Genomic DNA, 25,286 nt, shown 5'->3' with positions numbered 1-25,286 from the left:
ACTGAAGTGCTAAAAGATTTAACTGAATATGATATTGAATAATATGTCGAAACATGTAAAAGTAAGATTTTATAAAGTTCTTAATTTTTTTATTTGTGTATTGTCATAAAGATTTTTCTCACTTTTATGTAAGTAATATTATATTAACAAATGGAACAAACAAAACATATGGAAGATTAAAATTGATGCTAATACGATTGTTTACATCAATTCCAAATGATTGATATGAATATTAAGGATACATTAATAATATTGTAAGAATAATATACTGCTGTTTATATACACTAAGAATATAAGTATATTTTAATCAATTCATTTATAGTTACCATTCGGTGATGTTTTACTAAATTTAGCAATAAACCAATGCAATACTGACCTGAAACAAAAAAGAAAATTTTGTTAATACAAAATAATTTAATAAAATATAACTTAATTTCTAAAAAAGATTATTATATGATATTTATATCTAACAGTGTTGCGATTTAAAAGTCTATTTTCCCTTAAAATGATATTTGGATCTGTATTTTGAAATAAAATGTAACAACACTACTGCTTGATATAACGCTGTTCGAGACGGAAATGGAAACTGGAACCATTGGTTGCGAGACTAAGGTTTATTAAGGACCCGATTATTAACAAAGTCTAATAATCGGGCATAACATCAATAAAAAACATGAATTTCTTTCAAAAATTTATTTTAAATCCATACGAATAACACACTATCCATTTGTAATTTTTTAAAATTAGTATTTTGTGAAAATATTGTGTAATTTTAAGTTAATGTTTATAATACATAGTGTAGTGCATTACCTTATCCTGATACCATGGATTATTAAAATTTTCCAATTTAACACTAAGATTAACTAATTGTAAGTACTATTTACTATTTTATTTTTTCTTTTCACTCCAATTCAATTGTTCTAGTTTTTAATTTTATTTTTAGTTTCCACTGAATGAAGGCTAGGATTATAGCCAAAACGTATGGATTTAAAATAAATTTTTGAAAGAAATTCATGTCTTTATTGATGTTATGCTCGATTATTAGACTTTGTTAATACATATGTCAACATCAAATTCAGAATCATACAATATATATATATATATATATATATATATATATATATGTGTGTGTGTGTGTGTGTGTAGTCACTAAATCAGTGAAAAAGATGAATGAAAATCATTTCTCTCCCCTTACTCCCTCATATTTTTTCTAACAAGCACCAAATTATCAGTACAAACGCGACGACATATAAAAATAACTAACTGTCCCTCGATACCTGGTTTGATCCTCAAAAGTATCATTTTCAAGTTAAACACATCGCCCGTTTCTATTGAATCAATGTCAATACAAAGCGAGATTTTTTGCTGGTGGCAGATGTGCCATGCCTAGATCAGTAATTAACAGCTATAAAAAAGTTAAAATAAGGGGAACGAACTACGGTACCGCGGCACCGCAGACTCTCGGCACTGCGGCTCCTCGGCTCCTCGACTCTATAATTGCCTTCTCCCGCACCGCTAATGTTTGCATTCGAGAATCTCGAATGTTGTTACTAATGTGAAGACTGGCATATGCTTGGAGTTAGAATCAAACTGGTTGTACAACATTTCTATACTGATCATTTTGGGACAAATTTCATTTGATTTGGAATCGCATATTGGATGTGGCGCTATGAAAAAAAGTGGATCGCAGAAATACGCACAAAAAATTGGCAGGTCAATTAGGAAATAATTGGAACAGTGATATTGACTTATATAAATGAAAGTTGGCAATATTTTTTTTATTTACTATTATTTTAATAGATGTTTGCAGCTTAGATAAATCAGTATCAAGTGTCAAATTTTTCTCATATTATTTCTACTTACGAAGACTGAAGAAGAAGCTGCCCAAAGATAATATGGAGGACCCTTAGAAATATTTAAACTTTATGTAAACAGAATAGTAGAATCACTTATTGAAGTGATTTTCTAAATATGTAATATTTAAAATTGAATGTAATATTTATCAGATAAACTTATATGTGTGTTTGAAAGTGTGTGTGTATGTGTGCCATAAGCCAAATAGCTCATAGAATTGTCATGTATTCTGATTGCTATTGAAAATTAAAGATAAAAAATCTACTTAAATCACACAGAGTTTTTTCTACTCTAAATAGCAAAAAAAAAAAATTAGAAAAAATTCTTAAAACATTAACATTATTCCCATCAGATGATGATCAGTGACCATAGTGCAAAATTTAGTTCTAGATGATACAGAGACTTTGGAAGAAAAACACGAAGTAACCTACGTACGTATAAAATTATACTTGACTAAAATACTAAAAAATAATACATATAGTACAATAAATAGTATGCTATTATAAGCTTCTCAATAATTGTAGAAAGTTTCATACAGCTATATTGGTTTTATAATTTTTCGTTTATGTTTTTGCATGATTAATTGACATCATGCGACACTGAAACTACGTGAGTGTTACTAAACCTCTCGAATGATTAATATACATATAATTTTAAACAATTGATTAATAAAATTACTTTTATCAATATAAACTGTATTTACTAAAAGCTTCTTAGTTTCTCACAAAAGAACTTTGCGATTAGCACAACTCGAAAACCGTATTTGTAAATGATTTATTTATAAATCAATAAATAAGTCATCGAAAATATATCAATCTTGATGATATAAATGCAAATATAATTTATTAGATTATTTTATTGTTTTTTTTTTGTATTTTTCCTTTGGATATTTACCCGTATGTATACATAGTCTACATCATATCTGTTGTTGAAAACAATAATAAGTATAAGAATATATAATAATTTATTAGACAGAATTATCTCTATATTGATTGATTATCCATAAAATGAAGTTGTGAATGATTGGATTATCTTGTAAAACTTTTAAAACTGAAATTTCGGGATTAATATCTGATTCATTTTGGCCAGATAAATAGTTATGATTTTTATTGTATGTTATAACTTCAATAATATGTATTAATACTTGAAAGCAAAAAAATACCACGGAACATATTATTAATTATAATTACAACACATATAAGTTTTTCAGAAGACGGTTCCAACAAATTGTTCTCTACAGCGCAACAATAGAACTATAAACAAACGAAATGATATCAATCTTTGTAACAATTATAAGATATTGTAGGTGTATTTTAAAATTAGTTAAAAATTTAAAGTTTTTTTTAAAATGGCATGTTTATTCATCCTTCAAAATTTGATTCTACTTCTAAAGCAAACATCAAACAAAAACAATAAAATATTTTTATTCATTTTCTAAGAGACTCTTCATTTTCCAATACTCTACAACGTAACGATTACAAGATTCTTCATGTATTTTCAAAAAGTTTTTCTTTGAAAAATGACGTTTTTATTTATTCTCCAAGATTTTGTTGTTATTTTGACTTTGCGCAAAGAGACAAACATTAAGCAAAAACAATAAAATATTTTTATTCATTTGGAAACTCTTTAGCACTAAATTTTTGTGGCATGTTATAAAATAATATAGAGAAGCGTAATATGATCAAATACCACGAAAAACTGGCAATGCAATTTACATTATTATCACATACTGAACCAGGTAAAATAATTGAACTTCTACCTTCAACTGGTGCTTGATTTATCCGTATTTTTTAACTCGATCGATTCACCAACTTGTGCTTAAAATTTAAAATCCCCTTCGAAATACGAATTGGAATCGCACGTAGCATACATAATAGGCCTAGATCCAAATTGCCCGTATATGAATTTATATGCAACGCCCGATTGAGCAAGTAGATTTCGATTCGCATGGTTCCTATATTATCGCTAATGATGGGGTGCTTGCCGTCCGTAATAATGCATGCAAGAACGTGCTTGGTCTAATGGGAATCACATGAACTGTTTCAAGTTTGAGCAAGTTCATACATGTACGTATTAGTATATATATAGTGTTGGCTTTGTCAGGATGGCATAACACATATAGTATAGCAAAGACGCGAAACGCTGCATTGGATAAAGAGAACTCCAACTTCTCTTAACGGCGAAGCCGAACCAGAAAGACAAACGACTGATGCCGCAGGCGCACACGACGACATTTCGGACAAAACTATAATATTATACCTGTATATTGCACACTATACGTGTTACGATTGTTTTTAACACTGGCGAGATTATTTTGATTAATTACACAACATCAAATAAAAATTCTATTAATTAAAATTGCAATTAATCATAACAGCAAACATGTGTCATCAGTTTAAAACACAATTCTTTAATTTTGATAACATTTTTTCAAGCTTTATAACTAATAAAATGTGTGTTTGTTGAATAATCATAAATTGAAAAGAATTTATCTTGCTTTATCGATATTCCAGGCCTTTAAGTTCTTTGACCAATTCTGAATAATTTAATTCGATCCCACCGCTGCCACCAATCTATATAGTGCCAATTTACACATGGTGATAATATCGGTATAAATAGAGACACTTTACAACGTAGATATTTATTGGGAATATAATTAAAGATTTTAATATTTTATTTCGATCCCACCGCTGCCACCAATCTACGTAGTCTCAAATCTCTATCTACAAATAGAGACACTTCACAAAGTAGAAATTTATTGAGAATATAATTATAAAATTAAGACAGAATTTGATACAACATGAGACTGTGGTTAAATTGATTATGCAACTCATGATAAAGATCTCCTTGCCCCTCTATGTATAGTACAAAAAAAAAAAATTCATTTAAATCATGTTATATCAAAATTCAGTGTGTATCATTGCTAAGTTCACATAAATAATTTAAAGTAGTTACCAAAAGGGTTGCAACTGATAATTCTATGATAAAAATATTCATTAAAATTTGAATTTTTTTCCATGTGCATTTTTTCAATTAGATCAGCACAAAATTAAAAATTCGTGATCTAAATATAATGGAAATATATAATATGTGCTGAGAAGTTGCATCAAGATCAGTAACAATGTTTAGTAGTTTTTTATTTGGCATTTCTCTACATCTCTTTAATCAATGCTAAACAAAATATAGTAATTTATTTTTAGTTGATAACCTCTCAATATAAAATTTACTCCGCTTCAGTGAAAAAAGACTTAAGCATTAAAATTTAAAATAAGCTTGACGAAAACTGCATCAGTACAATTTTGGTTCACTAAACTGTATCAATTGAAGAAAACTAAACGTTACTTGTCGAATGTATAGAAATAATAATATTATCTAATCCTGATTTACTATTCCACCGAAATTGTAATCCCACATTAATTTGCCTAACCTAGTTCTGCCATGTGTTACTAAATTAGTTAATTCGTGAAACTAACATACAAAGTAGCAAACTATTATTATAGTAAATAAATCGTAAGTATTGTTTACAGAGCGATCTTTCATTACAAAACGGTATGTAATGCAGTTACACTTCCCAACCAGTTTTCGACGTGTCAACTTTGTACAAATCCTCGTACAAAATAAATGTTTTTTCTAGGCCATGTGTCTCTGCTGTCTGGTTAATAGTAAATTGAAATATCTTTTCCCATGATGGAATACATCCTTTGCCACTTAGCTGAATACTAAAATATACATCACACGAAGTAACGTCGTTCAAGGAGATTATGAACGTAAGAAAAATGAATAAGTTATAAAATGAAGAATACTAGTTTCGAAGTATAAAAATTATAGAATGAAGATATATCAAAAACATTATACATGGAAGTTTCGGTGAAGTTTCTGTTATGATTGCAAAAGTTCGAAGGCAGTAAGTTACTGTTATGAAGAACTTTTGTTTCAGCACAAACATCAGCTCGTTCATGTCGATACTGCATTGTTGACTCGCAAACTACTGAACTAATGTTCCAAGTGTATATGATTTAATACTTTGCTATGTTAATGTTTTTGTTCCGGAAAGCTTTGTTATTGTAAATATCTTGAATGTAAATAAATAAACTTTAACTAATGAACTTAAGACGGAAGGATCGAGTGAAACGCAATAAGACTCTGGAAACTTTTAACAATAAGCATCAGTAAATAGAAGTGCAGCAAAAATACGTCACAATAATAAGAATATTTTTTATAAAATATGCAAAATGCATAAAAATTATTAACAAACAATAATAAAAATTCCTTTAGAACCTTTTCTTCCGATTGTCGATTGTATTATTTTAACCCTATCATTGAGAGCGTCGTCTATAGGCGACGTCCGCTTGTCCACCTCTTTGTACGAGTGTCACCTACAAACGACCTTCAGATGTCAACTATTGTTTCAATATTTATGACTCTGGGTTGAACTATTAAGAATCCTTAATTGCAATTTAAAAATGTATGTGTTCTATTGATAATACAACTTGGGAAGTTGGCCCGTACAGCAGTGTCACTCCTACGGAAAATACTGTCGTAGCAAAAGGGTTAAAGATAAAAACTATTACAGAGTATTTTATTCTGTACAAATTATCAAAATATTTTATTTTCATCAGTTTTGAAGTTCGCAAAAAATATGACAAACAAACGCATAAAATTGTTCCTTATTTACTCTGATCGTTTCTGAAGTGTGTTTATAACTGACTAGAAGTTTAGGAAACTTTTTCGGAAAATAATATATACTAATCGTGCTCAATATCGATATACAACAAAAGTTATTAATGTGTTTATTAGGTTATTAGCAGTTTATTTTATCATGGATCTTTGGAATCACTTAAAGTATTTTTTAGTTCATTAATTTTTTTTATTAAAAATTATTAAACCAGTTCTAAATTATTATGAATTTCTAACATTAAATTTTCATGGTCATGATATATAATAATCAATTATCCATCCATATTTTCTACAAAATTATTTTTAGATTTTATACAGGCATTATAATAAGATTAAGAAGATTTAGAATCTAAATATATTTCTGTATCCAATGTTTTCCTTCTGCGTGCTGGAAAACATTGTATTTGATTTTTCTGAAAAGCGTAAAAGATATTTACGTTCTTGAGAGTGTAAGGTCATTAAGTTAAAACCTTGGAATTAACAGATTTTGTCGTATTTTGATGGTGACAGAAGCGAAAGCCTTTGAATTATATAGAGTAACTTGAATATTTGCTACAATGAAAGACTTTCTTCGTAGTGACAAAATTAACTCCAATGCTATTTTAATTAAAAACTTGAGTTACTAGAAGGTATAACATCTGAATAGAATAGACGTGTGTAATTAAATATTTATTATTACCAAACAAAGATTTATAAACGCGTTATTATTTTATAGCATATAACATAATAATATAGTGGCAAGATAACATCTCACTGAAATGAATTAAAGTCATAATACCGAATATCTCTAGATTTTAAGATTTATGGAACGCAATTATTATTTCCGATAACAATGAAAATATCTCGTAAGAAAATATATAGATGATGGTAATATAAATGACAATGATTATTCCAGCACCAAGTAAGTTTTATTAGCTTCGAAATGTAAACCAAATATACAAGTAATGAATATGGTTTAATATTAAATATAAAATCATTGTCTGTTGTACTTATTATTATTAAATATATTTATCAATGTAAAAACTGAGCAATTATATGTCTGATTGATTTTCTAGAGCTTGCACAAATCGCAAACTTAATAACGTATGAAAAATTTTATATATTTAAAACTACATTTTCATTTTTTTTTTCTACAAACTTTCTGTCGAAAACATTTTTGGTGTAAGTGGCATTTTGCCTTAAAGCCACTTGCATGATTTCCCATCAATTTATAATTTATCAGCTTAATCAATAAGAATTGTGATGTAATATCTTTTATAGCTATTGTTAAAATTAAAATTGCAGAATTCGAATAGAATAGAGTTGAATTAGGAGAAAGAAGGATAAATTTAGAACACGCGAAGATGAAAAAGAAGAATGAAGAAATAAAAGAAGAATGAAGAAATAAAAGAAGATAGAAAATTAATAGAATTGGAAGTTAGAAGATAAAACAAGATTAGAAGAGAGAGAAGAATGAAGAAGTCAGTTGGAAAAGAAAAAATGTGTAGTATATTATAGGATATATACATATACATATATATATATATATATATATATATATATATATATAGATAGAGAGAGAGAGAGAGAGAGAGAAAAGGGAGATAGAGAAGGAAACAAAGAGATGGAGAAAAAGTTAGAAAAATTGTGTATGATATAAAAAACAATTAGAATGTAAGAATGATATAGGTAGCTAATGTTAATAGTAAGCAAGACCAATAATAAATAACTAAATAACTAATAAAGTAGTACCGACAACATTTTGAATTTTTGATACGGTCCATTATTCCATATGTATAATGACCATAAATATAAATATAAATATAAATATGACATAGATCTAAATGTTTTCATGTACAAATAGAATTCAAAATATATCATCAGCATTAGACAAAGTCTGACAACAAATTAAATATATTTAGGTAAACCGCTGGGTTGCCTTCTAAAAGAAAATGTTAAGAAGGAATTTTATCATAATAGGTCATAGAAGTTCTGGTTGCCCTTCAAAAACAAAGAGCAAAAAATTCTAACTACATGACTGCATATTCTTGAAATAATTTAATTTAACAACAAAAGAATTGACCTTCAAAAATATTTTTTTCGGACAAAGTCGAAGCTAAAACATTTCGGTTTCAGTATTATTACATTCCTCAGATCTAGCTTTCAGACCGTTTTCTCTATTAATTTAGAAGATATGAATCCATCTCTCAGACGAAAAGATTTTGTATTACGGTCCCTTTGAATTCGAAACCTTAAACTAAAGTTTCGCAAATGCTATATCCTCCACATCTCGCCAAATCATTATTATCGGCCTTGTTATTTGTTTCCACAGAAAACTTTAACTGTAAACATTCAACACAAAATACATTTCGTTCGTATACCACCGGCACAATTTAATTCAATAATGAAAGTTGTGCGTAGTACTATCTCTCGAGTAAAATCTATGTTACTTCCGCGAGAAGAAAGAAAACATTCTAGTGCGAAGAAAATATGAAAATTCGATAAAATATTTACACCGCAAAATATATTCATGATGTTTTCAGAAACTTTTCCAATACCCCTTTGTGGATGGAACGTATCAAGTATGGTAGAGGACACAGGGGCAAGTGATAAGGAAATCGTTTTTGTGCTTATTTTAGAACAAAAAGTAAGTTTTTTTTAAAAAAAATCATCGGTTTTAGTAGTGGAGATCAAAATCAAAGCTGTAACTCGTTAAATTAAACAATTGCCTTCGTTTGATAAGTAAATAAAATTCAAATCTTCCATCAAGAATATAACGAAACAAATATATCAGAAACATATTTTAGGCATACATTTTGTGACAAAATTTCATATACGATTGTTGGTTCTTGATCAAATCCATTAGTTAAGAATATTTAGGCAGGTAATCTTAAAAAACATAAATTGTACTATTTTAGCCAAAGCCATATTGAACTTAAACTCCCTAGTGTAATTTAAAATATTTTATCATTTTTCAAGACAAAAATAAAGTATTGCAAGAAATTAATATTTTAACTCTTTTGCTATGAGCGTTGTCTATAGGCGTCGTCCATAGACGACATACAGCGTGTGTATATTATAAGTAATTTATGATTTTAAATACATTATTATTGATAAATTTAATATAATTTGTGTAACAAATACTTGGGCAGCTTGCTGGCTCGTACAGCACTGTCACTTCTGCGGAAAATATCGCCGTAGCAAAAGGATTAAAAAACCATCAAAATAAGGACATTTTACTAACAATACTTTTTGGTATATGAAAAAACAAAGAATTCAAGAAGTCAAAAATAGTAGAAAAATTGGTTGACTTAAATGAATTTGGAAGGAAAGAAAGTATAAGTAAAATATGGAAGAGCTATAGTCAAAATTTAAATTGTCCTTTATTTAGTAAACAATTTTTACCAAAATAAGTAAATATAAAAAGGGCAAAAGGTACAAAATCGAATCAATAACCCCCCGTTTCCTCTATTGCATTTATGCATTTACAATGTCTTCAACGATGGGCCTCCTATAAACGTACGAGGCGAAATACATAAATATGTTATAAAATATTTATATATGCGTATTTGTGATCCAATGAGATTCAATGTAATACTAGGGCCAGTAGTTTATTTTTCGTCCTTCCGTAATGCAATATCCAGAATAAAATATTCCTCTTCTTCAGAATGTGAAAGCATCCTTCATAGAAAAAGTGGATGATATTATCTTATAAATTGCCCCGTTTTGCAGTTACGGCTTTTTCATATAATCCTATTTCTACATTCTTATATCGAAGCAAATGGCATTAGATGCTTGGGCTTGGTGATGGAGACTATTTTCCGGAATATTTATTTGATAAATGCCTTCAAAATTTATGGTAAAAAGTTAATAAATCATAAATCAAATGAGCACGGCGAGAAAATGTTAGGCATGCATCACAAGATTTAAAAATGAATGACTTGAAATTTCCAAATATTGCTTCTTGTAAGAATTAATATATTAAAAACCAATGACGATTTACATAAAATGTAGAGGATTGCATTTAGTTAGAATATTTTTGATAAAAAAGTACAGAGTTATTAAATTTAGCTGACAATGTACTTTTAAGTTCCAAAAATACATTTTTGTTAAGAAAATTAAAGCGATCGAAATACATAATGTGATAAAAGGCAACTCAAAACGCTTGACCTGAATCTGCATAATTTATACGAATATATTTACATTACTGAAATAAAGGAAACCCGCTTAATAATGTTTTTGAGCTTTTCACCCATATATTAATAAATTAACATATTCTTCTTGAAAATACTTTGGTAAATAAAAAGATTTCCTAAAATTACTTGGAATAATATTACAATTTATTTTGCAGAGTTGAAACAACATGTAGAAACAAATATTTGTAATATGTAATAACATATTAAAATGATTATTCTACCTGTATAGTTATATCTTTGGACATGAAATTTCTTTATTCTTTATTTAATTATTCTAGTAAATAATTATCTTCCTAGATTTTCACCAAATAGATTTTCACAAATGATACGATTATGCTGGTTGATGGATTACTTTCAGTATAGTTTTTGTTAACAAATTAACAAAGAAAACTATAAAATTCAATATGCCATTGTACACATACGTTTCACTCAATAATTCGGTTGGTGTTCATTGGTTTTGACGTCGAATATTGTTTGGCTTGCATAGCGGAGTATTAATTGAAACTTCACTAATGCATTCAATATTAAACAGTGATATAAGACATCGGAGTCTATAGTTATTGCCAACTTTGACAAAATGCAATCCATAAATAAATATTCAGTTGGTAAACAAGATGGTATTGACCATTTTGCTTAGGAAGTGTTTTTGCACGAAAAACACTGCTGTACAAGCCAGCGAGCCGCACAGTAGCGCTACTCCATGGACCAGGAAAAACAACATATTTCAAGATTTTTTGATAAATAAGAATGTATTTAAAAACCAAGAATTAACTTCCAAAAGAATGAAAAATACAATTTTCAATCATTTATCTCAGAGTGATAAATATCAATACGCTGGATGTCGTCTATAGACGACAATTGTATACAGGTCGTCTTGCATATGCTGTATAAAGGCCACACTGTTAGCAAAAAACGGTTAAAATATGTTAAAAATTTTACGAACAGTATTTCAAAACTATACAGAAGAAACTAAATGTTTCTGTGAATCTGAAAGTATAAAAAATAAATTATAAAGCCAAATCCATAGAGTAAAAACAATTTTTTTTCAGTTGATCTAACAGAATAAAAAATAAATGTCTTAAACAAATACACATATAGGCCCAATTATGAAAACGTCTCAAGCAAATCGAAGACAACTCTTGAATTTTAAATCAACAAAAACCTGACGACTGTGTCATAGTTTGCCAGTATTTGTCTCAAATAACCAAATCCTTCTCAATCATAGTTGTGTGATTATTTTTTCATGTTATAAAGTTCTCAAAAAAAAAACAAGTACAGTAAAACCCCGTTAATATGATTTCCCTGAGACGAGACCAAAAATGCTTCGTAGACTAGAAATTGTACTAATCGGTGTAGAGACGATATGTTTCAATGCGCAGAAACCAAGGTAAAGTGGCGTATTATGCGAGAAGTCGTATCAAGCAAAATCTTCTTTTCAGGGTTCCATCACGATTTGAATGAAAATAGAGACGAACAAGTTTCAACTTCAGCTAACTGAAAGCTTTGAACACAGTACATGGTGATTTCAGGTAAGGACCCAAAATCACAGTAGCAACCGGAACAAAAACGCGTCTTAGATGAGAAATCGAATTATCGAATATCGAATCAGCGAAATCATGCGTATTAAGCATAATCCTCGATCGTGCATTTAAATTGAAAATAAATATCACTACACCATGACTTAAGATGGTCCAAATTGGAAGGTTTGATCACGTTACATGGCGATTCCAGGTAAAGACCTAAAATCACAGTAGCAATAGTAGGAAAACGGCCACCGGCAGAGACAATAACACTCGACATATTTTCTCAGCATCTTAAATTAAATGACATCATTTAGAATCCTAATACCTTTCTAATTAGCGAAACAACAATTAATACCACGAATGCTCTATTTCACTTTGATCCTGGTGCACATGTGCCTGGGATTATCTTCTATTAAACCGCTTGACAATTACTATGCGCTGTGTTGCACATTATTACGCTCTACTGTATACAATGATAAGAGCGATTCTGTAATGAATATTCCATTCTGTTGTTAACAACTCAGTTAATGAGTTTAGAAGGTTAATAAGATAACGGCTGCTGATAACTAAGCGTCAACATAACCCATTAACACGGATATTGATAACATCGTCAAAGTACGGGGACGAGGAAGTAACTTATGGATATATGAACTCGTATGTGCCAGAGTACATGTTTCGATTCGGTACGAAATTACATTTTTCAGGAAGCAGAGGTCATTTGTAATATACATATTAATACATACATACACACACACACATACATACATACATATATACTAAGGTGGTCCTTAATATGGACATTTTCGAATTTCCTTGCTCCCAAGGGCTCAAATGGTTCCAAATTGATAAAAGACAATTTTCTGAAAGTTTTAGCTCTTAATATTAACTTTTAGATAGTGCGCAATTCAAACTTCGTATGGAAATAGCATGAAAAAATTTTTGAAAATTAAAAAAAAAAATTTTTAGGTATAACTTAAACGACAAATGAAATAAAAGTGAAAATTCGTGTCACTTTTTATTGAAAATTCGACGCTCTACAAAATGTTCCATACAAAACTTTGATAGAAATTACTAGCCTTAATAATTATTCCTCTAATTTTCAGTGAGCTGTCATTAATCTGTGGTTTTAATAAAGAATCTTACAACCGCAAGAGTCATTCTTCATTTAACACTAAAAACAATGCAATCGTCTGATGATTCATTTGATAATATGTCTCAATTTATATTACTCATTAGTATAATGACCCATTTGCTTAATTACTATAGCTTATTGTAAATGTTATGAGATAAAAGTGTTTACAAACATTGTTATTGCTGATTCAATTATTTTTTCATTTGTGTAGTGTAAACCTAATTGAGATAATTTGCTGATTGTAGAAGATCTTTTGAAATAAACGATATAGATAAATACGTTAAAAAAATAAAATAAAAGCAAGGACTTCATGTATTATTATGATTAGTCATCTTGAAATTAATAACCGATGCAATTTTTGCAGCCTCTTACAGCCTTGGTCTCTCGTATTTAGATTTCCGCATTATAAAGGTCATTTTCTTCGAACAATTATTACTATTTTTTTTTTATATGTTTTATAATTAAACTCTGTGACAGCTGTAAAATAATTTAAAATTTAATTAAATTGTTAGAAAAAATTCATAACTATTTTTTTTTATTTTTATCATATGGATGGCGTTTATATGGAAAGACTTTCTTTTATTTTATATTATATTTTATTCAAAATTATTTAAAATCACTAGAGTTTTTAATAATACTTGTAGCAAAAATTGATATTAAAAAAAGGGGGGCGTCCATTATACACGTGAGATTTTTATGGAAAGGGAAGGGGGGGTATAATAAGGAATCACGTGCGTTTATGTTTTACCAGAATTTTTAAAACAATCAGAACATTTTCAAAAAAAATCTCAAATTTTACCATTTTTTTCGTAACTAAAAATACACGTGATGTTTGATGGGGAAGGGGAGGTATATTTTTAATATCACCAAAGAGGTGGGGGGTCCAAAAATCCTTAAAAAATCCATCACATGGTTAATGGTTATTGTTAAGGCCAAGGTTTCCAACCTTTGGCAGCTGTTCTAAGAGAGGGGCTACTGCTGTTTTCAAAATACTATTTTCGAAAATAAGCCAAAAATATTGAAATGATATATAAAAAAATTAAGAAATAAATATTTGTTATGTATTTTATATAATATTGCATATTATTTACGAAATAAAAAAATAGTTATTGTTATAGTTTTTGAAAAATTAATTAAGAATGGGGGGTGCGCGGTACTAAAAGGTTTGAAACCACTGTGTTAGGGCTATTGATCAGACTAACTATAAACTGACTTGAACATTCGCAAAGTACGTTTTATACCGATTTCTGCTCATTTTTCAAAATATTACTTTATAATAAAGAAGCTTTATGGAAATTCTTATCTTCTGCATATGGATCACTGATTCAAATGAATAGCCAAAAAATATTCATTTTCCAAAAGCGCCATTAAAAGATAAGAACACACCGCATGCATTGTATGTGCCTAATTTATATGCGTAACGTTGCCAAAAAACTGATTTTCACGTTTTCTATCTATCTGTAAAATTGGCAAAATTTCAACACCTTTCTTAAACAAAATGTAAAAATGATTTCTTGGCGGACGTTGTAGATCTATTCTTCACACATGTCGGTCGGTAGCCACGTCTCAGACACGATAAAATTTTTATATGTATCTATTTCATTCACGTTTCGGTAGTAAAAATAACAGAGCGACGGGTATTTTTAAAGAAAACATTTTATAAAAGTAAAATGCATTTTAAGCCATTAATATTTAATATTTATATTGCACCGAAATGTTCGCCCGCCTGTCAAACGCTAATGGCTTCTCTGTAAACCTTCGTCATTGTCACTTTGCGAAGTATTCATAATTTATCACCACTATAAGCGACGTACAGATCAGCGGATCTAAAATAGAACTTTGGAATTGATATTTTGATTATAATTACTTATCATTCGATGCAAACAACCATTTTGTAAAACGTGTACCAATTAGTAATTTATACAAATGTCTGGCAAGTTTTCCATATATACTAAAACCCTTTTATAACGAAAGTCAATGACCAGCAACTTCTGGCACGAAGGATGAAATAATATCAAAAAGAGTGTTTGAAGTTATGTCAGAAAACTATTATCTCATATTAGTGATTATGTGACCAAAGTGCTATTACATAGCGTCATTTGGGATTTAATTATATATTATGCTTTAACATAATATTTAGTATTAGATTTACCTATATACCGGTAGTTATAGAAGCATCAAGCATATCATTTTCTGCCATTATAGCAACTAAAATGAATAATGTTATTGAAACAAGAGAGATATATGCTTGTACTTTTGTTACGTAGTTATAGAATTTATTTGAACTCTCCTTCGATAATTCAGGCTGTTGGGTTATAATTTAACCCTTGTAGCTGTGGACTGTATTAAACACTGATTTCTTTGTATATTATGTATTTGTTGCAGTTCTAATTACAATCACTGATTTGTTACTAAGTTATAATGAAAGAAGATATATTTATTTTTATTGGTTATTTACATGTTAAGCGGACTTTTTTTTTTAGAAGTGAACAACTAGTTCAATTAAAACACTCCGCTACCCCCTCTGCAGAGGTAGCAACCATTCCGTGTAAAGCTTAATGCCCTGAAGTTTTGTCACTTTCATGGCCAATATAATAAAACGAAAAGACGTCCAAACAATGCTAAAGGGACAATTCAGGGATAAAATAAAAATGTTATGGTAATTATATGTTGCGGGTCTACCTTCGTATGAGTAACAACAAACTGTCAAAAAAAAAAAAATTTGCTTTGCGATCGGACGTTTTAGATAGAAAACCGAATCTACAAAACGCACAAACGTCAACTAATAATTTTATCATAAGTGCATCTTTTTGATAAAACATACGTGAAGTTAGGTTTTATGTGTAAAACGCATGATAGCACACCAAATACACAGCTTTTTGACAGTTCGTGACTACCAACTCATGCAAAGATGGACCCGTAACATAGTATTATCATAACATTTCTATTTCATCCAAGTATTGGCCTCTAAGTGTTGAGTAAAAAAAATCAAAAGTTTTGTCGTAATAAATTCGGATTGCATTGCAGTATTTTCTATTATCTGCACTTAAAATAAAAATAAATACTAAATTTAGTAAAATTTCTTTTTCAATATCTGTATCTATCTAAATTCTACCATGTTGTATAAGTAATTCTCTTACCATTTTTGGCAGTAGTTTATTCTTCCGAATTCATAAAATCGCTTCCGAACTGGTTTTAATCTCAATATTAATATAATTATGCAAAATCATTGATTTAAAATTAAATGGCTTTATCAATAGAGTAGTTTTATAATATGTGTATCACTAAACATATTCTCATGCAAATTCGATTAGTAATTATGCAAATTTTTGTGAATGAACACACAAGCTCGGATGTAAATATTATCAAATACTGAATTAAGCAGTTTATCAATGATAGATTTTATTAGACTATATATGATAAAATTGGTTATAGATTTTGGGAGACTGGCTCGTACAGCAGTGTCATTCCTGCGGAAAAAGGGAGTAATACAAATATTAAAGGTAAAAATATTTAATTTAAACAAGGATCCTTTTTAAATAGTAAGTCTGTTACAAAATCAATATCTGCACCGTCTTCCTACAATTCTGGCAATCGATTAACAATTTATCACCCTTAACCTCGAACAATTACATTAATCAGTGCATTGTTACAACGCTAACTAAGCATCCAAAATTGGCCCCGGATTCATCTCGCATTGTTTAACCATTAATAGGCATACGTTGAGCATCATAATGGAGCAAATTTCTAAACAAATCGTTCGAATGGGCCCTATACCCTATACCCTATACCCTACTATGGGTTGTTATCGATTCATGTTCGGTTCTGGCCTATTGTGCGATTACGACAACCATAGAAATGGGATTCAGTACGAACGACAGGTGAACTATAAAGCCGATCTATTTTCGAGAGTGCTCAAAAACCCTACATATATGTAATTATATACCTTTCAATTGCAATTGGAGGAGAAACCGTTATTAAATAATATAAATAAGTGCGTATTTATATATACAATGGGATAAATGTGTAGGAAAAGGAAAGCTCTTTTGTACTGTATTTCTGGACTAGGAGAAATAATAAACATTTAGAAAGAGCACGCGCCAATTGAAAGTTTCTTATATTTGTTATTAGCATATGTCATTAAGTAAATTCTTGCGCCATCTATGACACATAACTTAAACTCAAATATTATGACACATAAGAATATTTATAAACCACTTAACCTCTAATTAAATCCATGTGAGCTGTTCTATAATATTTATTCATGCATACCATTGGTTGGTCGACTTAATAACTTTAATTACTGCAAAATTTTTAAACGGCAAAATTATATCAAAGCAAGAAATTGTCATCGACATAAATCTGTGAATCACACCATACGAACTGAAGTACTTTCCTCCTATGTAATTGGTCATACCTAATTATTCGAAATCTGTATAAAACATTGGCCGAGTTTCTTGAATTCGCTACTAAGACTTTCTATATAGCGAATGGCAGCAGGATGGTTCAGTTTAAGATCGCGCATGTGTTCGTTGAAGAAAATACTATTTTATGATTTATCTATGCATCATAAAATAGGTGATGGGTTCTCTATAACACCAACTACTTCATGTGCATAGGATACCGAATAGAAAGCGTTTCGTGCACTAGACTCAGACCGCATGTATGTAATGAGAACTTTCAAGATTGCAGGGGTGGTCAACCATGGAGATAAGAAAAAAGTTATAAAAATGTTTCCTTGCACCATTCAGATTTTAACTCCAATTTAATTAGCAGAATTCCCAACCAATATCTTTCGAACTGTTTTTGAATTTTCAAAATTGATTCAGGAATGAGGGCTAAAACGTTGACAAAACATTTTTCACTTTTCTGCTAATTACAAAGAAACGGCTCGGTCGATCGTCGTAACTTGATAAGGACTATCGTTTACCAGTTTTGTACATCGAATGGTTTAAATTTTAGAAATCGGTCTAACCGTTTTTGAGAAAAAGTCTACAAAAAAAAATAAAAAATCGGCTCATACACACACACAAAAACACATACATCCTTTTTCCAAGTTTAGTCTCATTTGATTGAGAATCACTTGAAACGTCAAGAAAATTTAAAATTAGCGAATCGTATTTTTGGGCAAAAACAAACATCTCTTTCACGAAGTAAAAAACATAAAAATAATTTTGTTTACTTATATCCAATTTCTATCCAAATTCGATTCAGTTGGCTAATTCTGCATACGTTATGTGCAATACACATATTGTTTAATGTTCTTGGAATCTCTATAACAGATCATAATTAATGGTTCGCAAAACCTGTTTTCATAAACTCGATTCATGAATAAAAATATAAACGTTCTACTGATGCACTTATAGTAAGCAGTTTATTAAATCTCGGTGCATCTTTGAACTATCTAATTAAATATTATATTATCATAATATATTTAAGTAAAATATAAATTTAATGGTAAAAGTTATTCATACAAGAGAAGTGTTGGAATTGATAAACAGGACATTGTTATATATCTTTGGATATCGAATTTTTCAATCACTCATCATGAAACCCTTAATGTAAGAAATTCTTTCATTTATTTTTCTAGCCAATACACACAAATTTCTGAATACTGGTAACATGTTGAATTTTGTAATAAAATTAAAAAGAAAAGGCAAGTGTATCTTATTTAAATTAATATGCAAATGCAAAATGAAAATAAATATTGTTTAAATGTAATATTCTTATTTTCTTTTAAATAATAAACGGAGTATGCTTTATGGATTTTTTAACTTTTTTTCTTCCTTGTATTTCTACTAATATCTTCAATTACATGAGAAATTTTTGTGTAGACAAGCTTATTAAGTCATAACATTTAATTTTCTTTTAACTATATTGTAATATTCGAAAGAGTTTACGAGTATTATATAAATAAAGATTACCCTCAATTGATATAATTTTTTAATTAATGAATATAGTTTTCTCACAAATCTTGGAACCAAAAAGAACAACAGTGAGCAATTTGTTCTCAAAAGAAAAGCCTGTTTTGTTTTTTACATGGTCCAAAATCTCAAAATCTTGAATACTGATAATATATTAATATCCAATAAATAATTTACCACAAATCATGATTTTCTATCAATAGGTTCATTTTTTTTAACAGCCCCTACATGCTCTATAAACTGTATTTGGTAGAACACATTCTAACCTAGTATTTTTCGAGAAGGCAACCCAGTAGTCAACAACTCTTCTATGTGCAGACTATATATATTAGACATGTGTATCTAATAATCATGTGTATTTAATTATCATGGTGTATTCATGTTGCCAACGAAAGACGATTTTCACCTGAGATTAAATTTGAAATCTTTAACCTCAAGTGAAAATTTAATATCATACTGCTTGATATCAAGTTGGCCGAGGTTGAGAACAAATCGGAGACAAGTTTGTGCTAGGCCACGTTCCTAAACCACTAAACCACGACAGGAACTGTTTTAAATATAAATCGCGTAGAATTAAGTTTAATCATTAAAATAATGTACTAATTGAGTGAAATTACAAGGAAATCCAAAAACAAATCTGATAATTCAAGCAAATATGAGCATAAGTAGTATGAATTAAAAACCATAATTATATAACGTATTATGAGTAGCAAAAGAAAATAATTCATTACACTTATGACAGATTATGATAATAAAAGTCAACAAGTATTTTTTTCCCGAAAGTAGTTGCAGTAGTAAGAAATTCTTCCCAGTTTTTCTTTTCGTTCGCAATGCGCAGTTTTCCGGACATATGTTTCGTGCGGAGCTTCCAGTTGAACAAAAACAAAGAGTACTCTGGTCGCAATTGTGTCTTCGCGCTGATATACAACAGTGTGAAGAATCTGCACTCTGCACATATATTTAGCAAAAAAGAGGTCCGTACGGCCATGCCTCGAGGTAAAGACATGGAACACGGCACAGATTCTCAAAGGTAAATATATTTGAACATCACATATTGTACATATAGAATGATAATTGTCAAACTGAACGCATTCATAGTAGTAGTATGCAATATACATAGAGTAAAGTTGTCCAAGATGTACCATTGTCTAAGTCGTACCCTGGATAAATTATATCTGACTATTATAAATTATCACCATCTGTTAGTAATCGCCAAAATCAATTTCATCGGTATTGGCAACTACAAAAACATACATCATTAAGAAGTAAGATTGTACAAGTTGTACCTCCGCCTAAGTCGTACCCCAACTTTATTTTATCTGATAATTATAAATTATCATCATTTAGTACTGTAAGGTTGTCCAAGTTGCTCCTCCACCTAAGTCGTGCCCAGACTTTATTTCGTGTGATAATTATAAAGTACATCATCTGGTACTGTTAGTGATCGCCAAAATCATTTTCATTGGCGTTGGTAACTACAAAAACATACATCAAGCTAAACGCACCTACAGTTAATGATTTTTTAAAAATCGTATATTTAAGTAAAATGAGTAAAAAACTAAGAAAAATAGTTCAGAAACCAAACTGTGCATATAATGTGAATCTTTAATGTTAAATATGCAATGATGACAAAATTATATTTCTGATTAAGTGTTTCGTAAAATAAATGTTGATTTTTTTATATTTTTATTAAAATTATAGCAAAATATTTAAATTCAAAATCAAGCTGTTTTATTTAACCTTTGTATCACGTTTTTAATGAATGTATGTTATTTATTTATAATATTTTATCCTCAATTTAATGTAGTGTAATGTATACTGCTATAATCCCTATGAAAATGCACCAGTCATATTTAAATTCAAAAGTTCAATTGCACGCTTAATTAGTATGTTATGAATAGTATTTCAATTGAATGACTATTTTTGCATTCAATCAATATATTTATTAATAATTACTAATAAATTTCAGTTACATTTTGTTAATTATATGTGCAATTAATGTTAGAGTCAAGCATATTTTAAAATGCCTGAAATCGATTCGAATTTATAAAAAAAATGAAAAGATTAAAAGAGTGGATGTATTATCAAAGAAGTATCGTATCGCTATACTAATGAGAAAATATTAATAAATACTAATATTATATATCCATTTTCATGAATTTCGTTATAATATTTTTTCCATAATTATTCATTTAATTATTCAATTTTATTTATCAAAAATGTTATAAATAATTATTTTTTATGGATTATATTGTTATCGGAAGACAGATATATAAGAACATAAATGCCCACATCTACTCCTATGTATTATAATATGGAATAAATAAATCTTTTTAAACAAACAAACTAACTAATTTTATAAAAATTCTAATTTCCGAGATTACGAAATCGGTTTTAATAAAATTACTTGAACAATATTCAATACATTTTATAAGAAATTAAAAATGATTAATAAGCAAGTATGTTAGTAAATCAAATTTACCAGTAATCAATTTGTAAAATGACTTGATATGTTGAGTCAATTTATATTAAGATAAACTCGAGATGAACTTGTTCTCATTGACAAATATATGTTTCAAGTTATTTGTATATGTTCAGTTCCCAATTTAAACCTCTATTGGCTAAATTTTTGTTTTACATAAAAAATAGGGAAATAAAAAATCAGTAATTAATTATAAGCATATATATGATGCAAATAAAAAACAAAAATTCTTTAAACAATTTTTTTGGTATTAATGAATTATGTGAGTTTCAAGTTCAGCGGCCTATAATGTTCGCACTTACGTGTATGAATCTCTTATTTCAGGTTGAAAAGTCTAGCAAAGGTCATAAATATTGATATTTAGAATAATATTATTACTATTACTATTATCATTCTCATTATTATTCTTATTATTATTACTGTTATTATTATTATCATTATTATTTAATTATTATTTAATTTATTATATAATATATATTATATTATTATATATATATATATATATTTTGTTAAACCATAGCAGAATAGCTTATAAAATTTTATGTAATTTTGATTGCTGTTATTAATTAATAATAAAAAAAATGAATAATACAGATTTATGAGTCATCTCACGAAAAAATCCATAATTATTTAGTAAAATTTCGGAAAATTTGGAATGTGACTTGAAGTTTCAAGGGGCCAAAAAAGAGATTATTAAAGATATGTATGTATGTAGTGATCGCCATAATCAACTTCATTGGTATTGGTAACTACAAAAACAGTATATTGGTACAAAACGAGTGATTAATTATATTCCAATCTCCTAACTGATACCCAAATATTTCTGAATCTAAATTAAAAAAAATTAAAGTTTCTTTTGTGATAATCTTATGTCGTTTTATACTTGTAGAATCTCAGAGCGGAGAGAAGCGTAGAAGAATGTCTGTCCGTTGTTTGAGAGTCTGTTTAGTTTAATATTCCCTTTTGTATTATTTTGTGCAAATAAAGTCTATCTCGCCAGCAAGAAGAGTATGCCGAGAAGACAAGGTCAAATCCCTGTATGAGTTTGAGACCAGTAGTCGACGTTTTATACCCGATCCTCCTATATTATGAACTCGACAAAGTAAGCGACATGCGATATAAGAAGCCAACCATCCAGCCAGCCAACAGCCAACCATTCACCCATCCAGGCAGGGCTTATTAAGGCGATTATGTGGAGATCCTTCGCTTCATTAAATGTTACCAAGATTCTAATAAGATTCGGGTTAGGAAAAATGAAATCAAAAGACGTCACACTTGAATATTAATAAAGTTATACCGAGTTGGAAGTTCAGCGAAGTTACGACAGAGGCTATGAATGGAAATTATGATAGATTTGTTGAAAATAAGAATGGGTTAATGACTGGTGGTATATAAATGAAGTCGATTGTGATAATTCAGATTTCATATAAAAACTTATCAAAATATCCAAAAAAAAAAGTTGACAAAATGTAGTGATATATATATTCAGAAATATGTCTATGTTTTCAAATTAAAATTGAAAAAAGAACTACTAAAAACAAGTTCGAAGTTTTGATTTTTATACTTTTACAAATTTTTTTCAATACATAATTTTATATTTTCCAAAATTGTGCATAATTTTAATTCTTATCCATCCAGCTTTTACGCAAATATTTCACTTATAAAGATGTTTTTTTATACTTTCACTTATAAGCGAAAAATGCTAAAGCTAGGTATAGTTATTGCATTTTATATATTATTAAAAATGTGTTATTAAAAACAAAAATATATTATTAAAAATATATTGTAAGAGTATACTCTCTAAATTTATTGTAATTGATGACATATGTAATCTTTCAAAGGAAGATATTTATTCCACGATTTAAAAACAAATCACTAAAATTTGAATAAAAAAGTTGAAATATCTGGAAGAATCGATCGAAAGCAAATTAAATTACGTATTTGTAATATACATTTTTTTGTTATAACTTCCAAAAATAATTCATCCATTTATTCAAAGTAAAAAAGCCGCCTCGAAGATCACCCAAACTCACTCGACAGAGCACTGTCAGTTCCAGGATGAAAAAGATATTCATTTTACATTAATCTCTGTTAGTCTCAAAATCTCTGACAAAGCTCATAAGATTTTGTATTTTTAAAATCTATTTTTGTTCCCACAGTTTTACTTGTTGTACTTTTAGCATGAGTGTGAAAACTAAATCTAGTTAATCTAATCAGAACAAAAATTAATATTTTAACAATACATGTTTTATTATTTTTTGTTTCTTGATCTTTGACTCATAATTAGAAAAACTAAAGATTTTATTCATGATCAGTTTTATAAATTTCAACAAAAAGTATTATTTGAAGTGTATTGCTTCAAAATGATTTTTTTTGATATTCCAACAATTTTATTCAAATTCTAGTGACTGAATTTTTTGAAATCGTGGAATAAATGTATCTTCCTTTGTAAGATTAAAATATGTCGTCAATTTTGTTATATATATATATAATATATATATATATATATATATAAATGGAGTATATTTTTAAGATTCAATAACTATACCTGACTGTATCAATAAATTATGAGAAACTATCAAAAATTTCATTTTCAGGTGCGTGATCCTGCACCTGTGTGCCCTCTGCGCCCTTTTCACTTATATACGTATTTTAAAATAAAAAGATTTATGCACGCTTAAATAATAAGTGTTAAATACAGTGTCTGGCGTTAGGTGCCGTCTGGCGTTATGGGACTTCCCCCTATCTGTTTACGAATATGGCAATCTAAGAAAAAAATTCATTGCTTTAGATTTTAGACGATCAAATAAATCTATTTTGCATATTTTATTTGATGCTTATGAATTTAGCAGAACCATGTTATATACAAATTTATAATTTGTCTGATTTAATAAAAAAAATCATTATACATAGCCGAGGTACTCACAAATTGTCAGATCAAATCCCGGTCGAGTACTGTATAGAAAAATACAAAATGATGTAGACCCAAGAACGAGATATTAGTATAAGATATAGAGAAAAGCAATTATCCAGTTGCCAGGACCTCAAATTCGGCCCTGACAACCTATTTCATCGTGCAAAAATAGAATTCTTTTTAATTTTGTTTCCATCTCTGATTGACACTTGAGATGTCTAGGAGCGATTGTTTCAGCGTGAGAATAATATTTGTTCAGATCAAGTGTTCAGTAGTATAAATATTAAGTACCTATCATTTTATCTTCACACTACATTGTATTGTGAGTACTTAATAAATGCATTTCTCAAATAATTGTTGGGTTATTTACATGTCTTCATTAGTAAATAAAGAAGTAACTCAAGAACGCGAACTCCGGAATCAATATTTAAAGCGAGAGTGGAAGTTGCATAATTGGAGGTTAACAAGTGCGTGGTAAAGTATTATTTCCAGAAAAATATGAAGCATTTTGTAAAATTAAACTTATTAACGTAGAAAAGAGAACAAGTTTGTACACGCATTCATAGAAAAATACCTCCTCACCAGCCACACTGTTCCATTTTACA

The sequence above is a fragment of the Ctenocephalides felis genome, unplaced genomic scaffold (genome assembly GCF_003426905.1).
Source record: "Ctenocephalides felis isolate EL2017-DRISC unplaced genomic scaffold, ASM342690v1 CF-g0.4_SCAFFOLD_01886, whole genome shotgun sequence".
Lineage (NCBI taxonomy): Eukaryota > Metazoa > Arthropoda > Insecta > Siphonaptera > Pulicidae > Ctenocephalides > Ctenocephalides felis.
Note: the sequence above shows the minus strand (reverse complement) of the source record.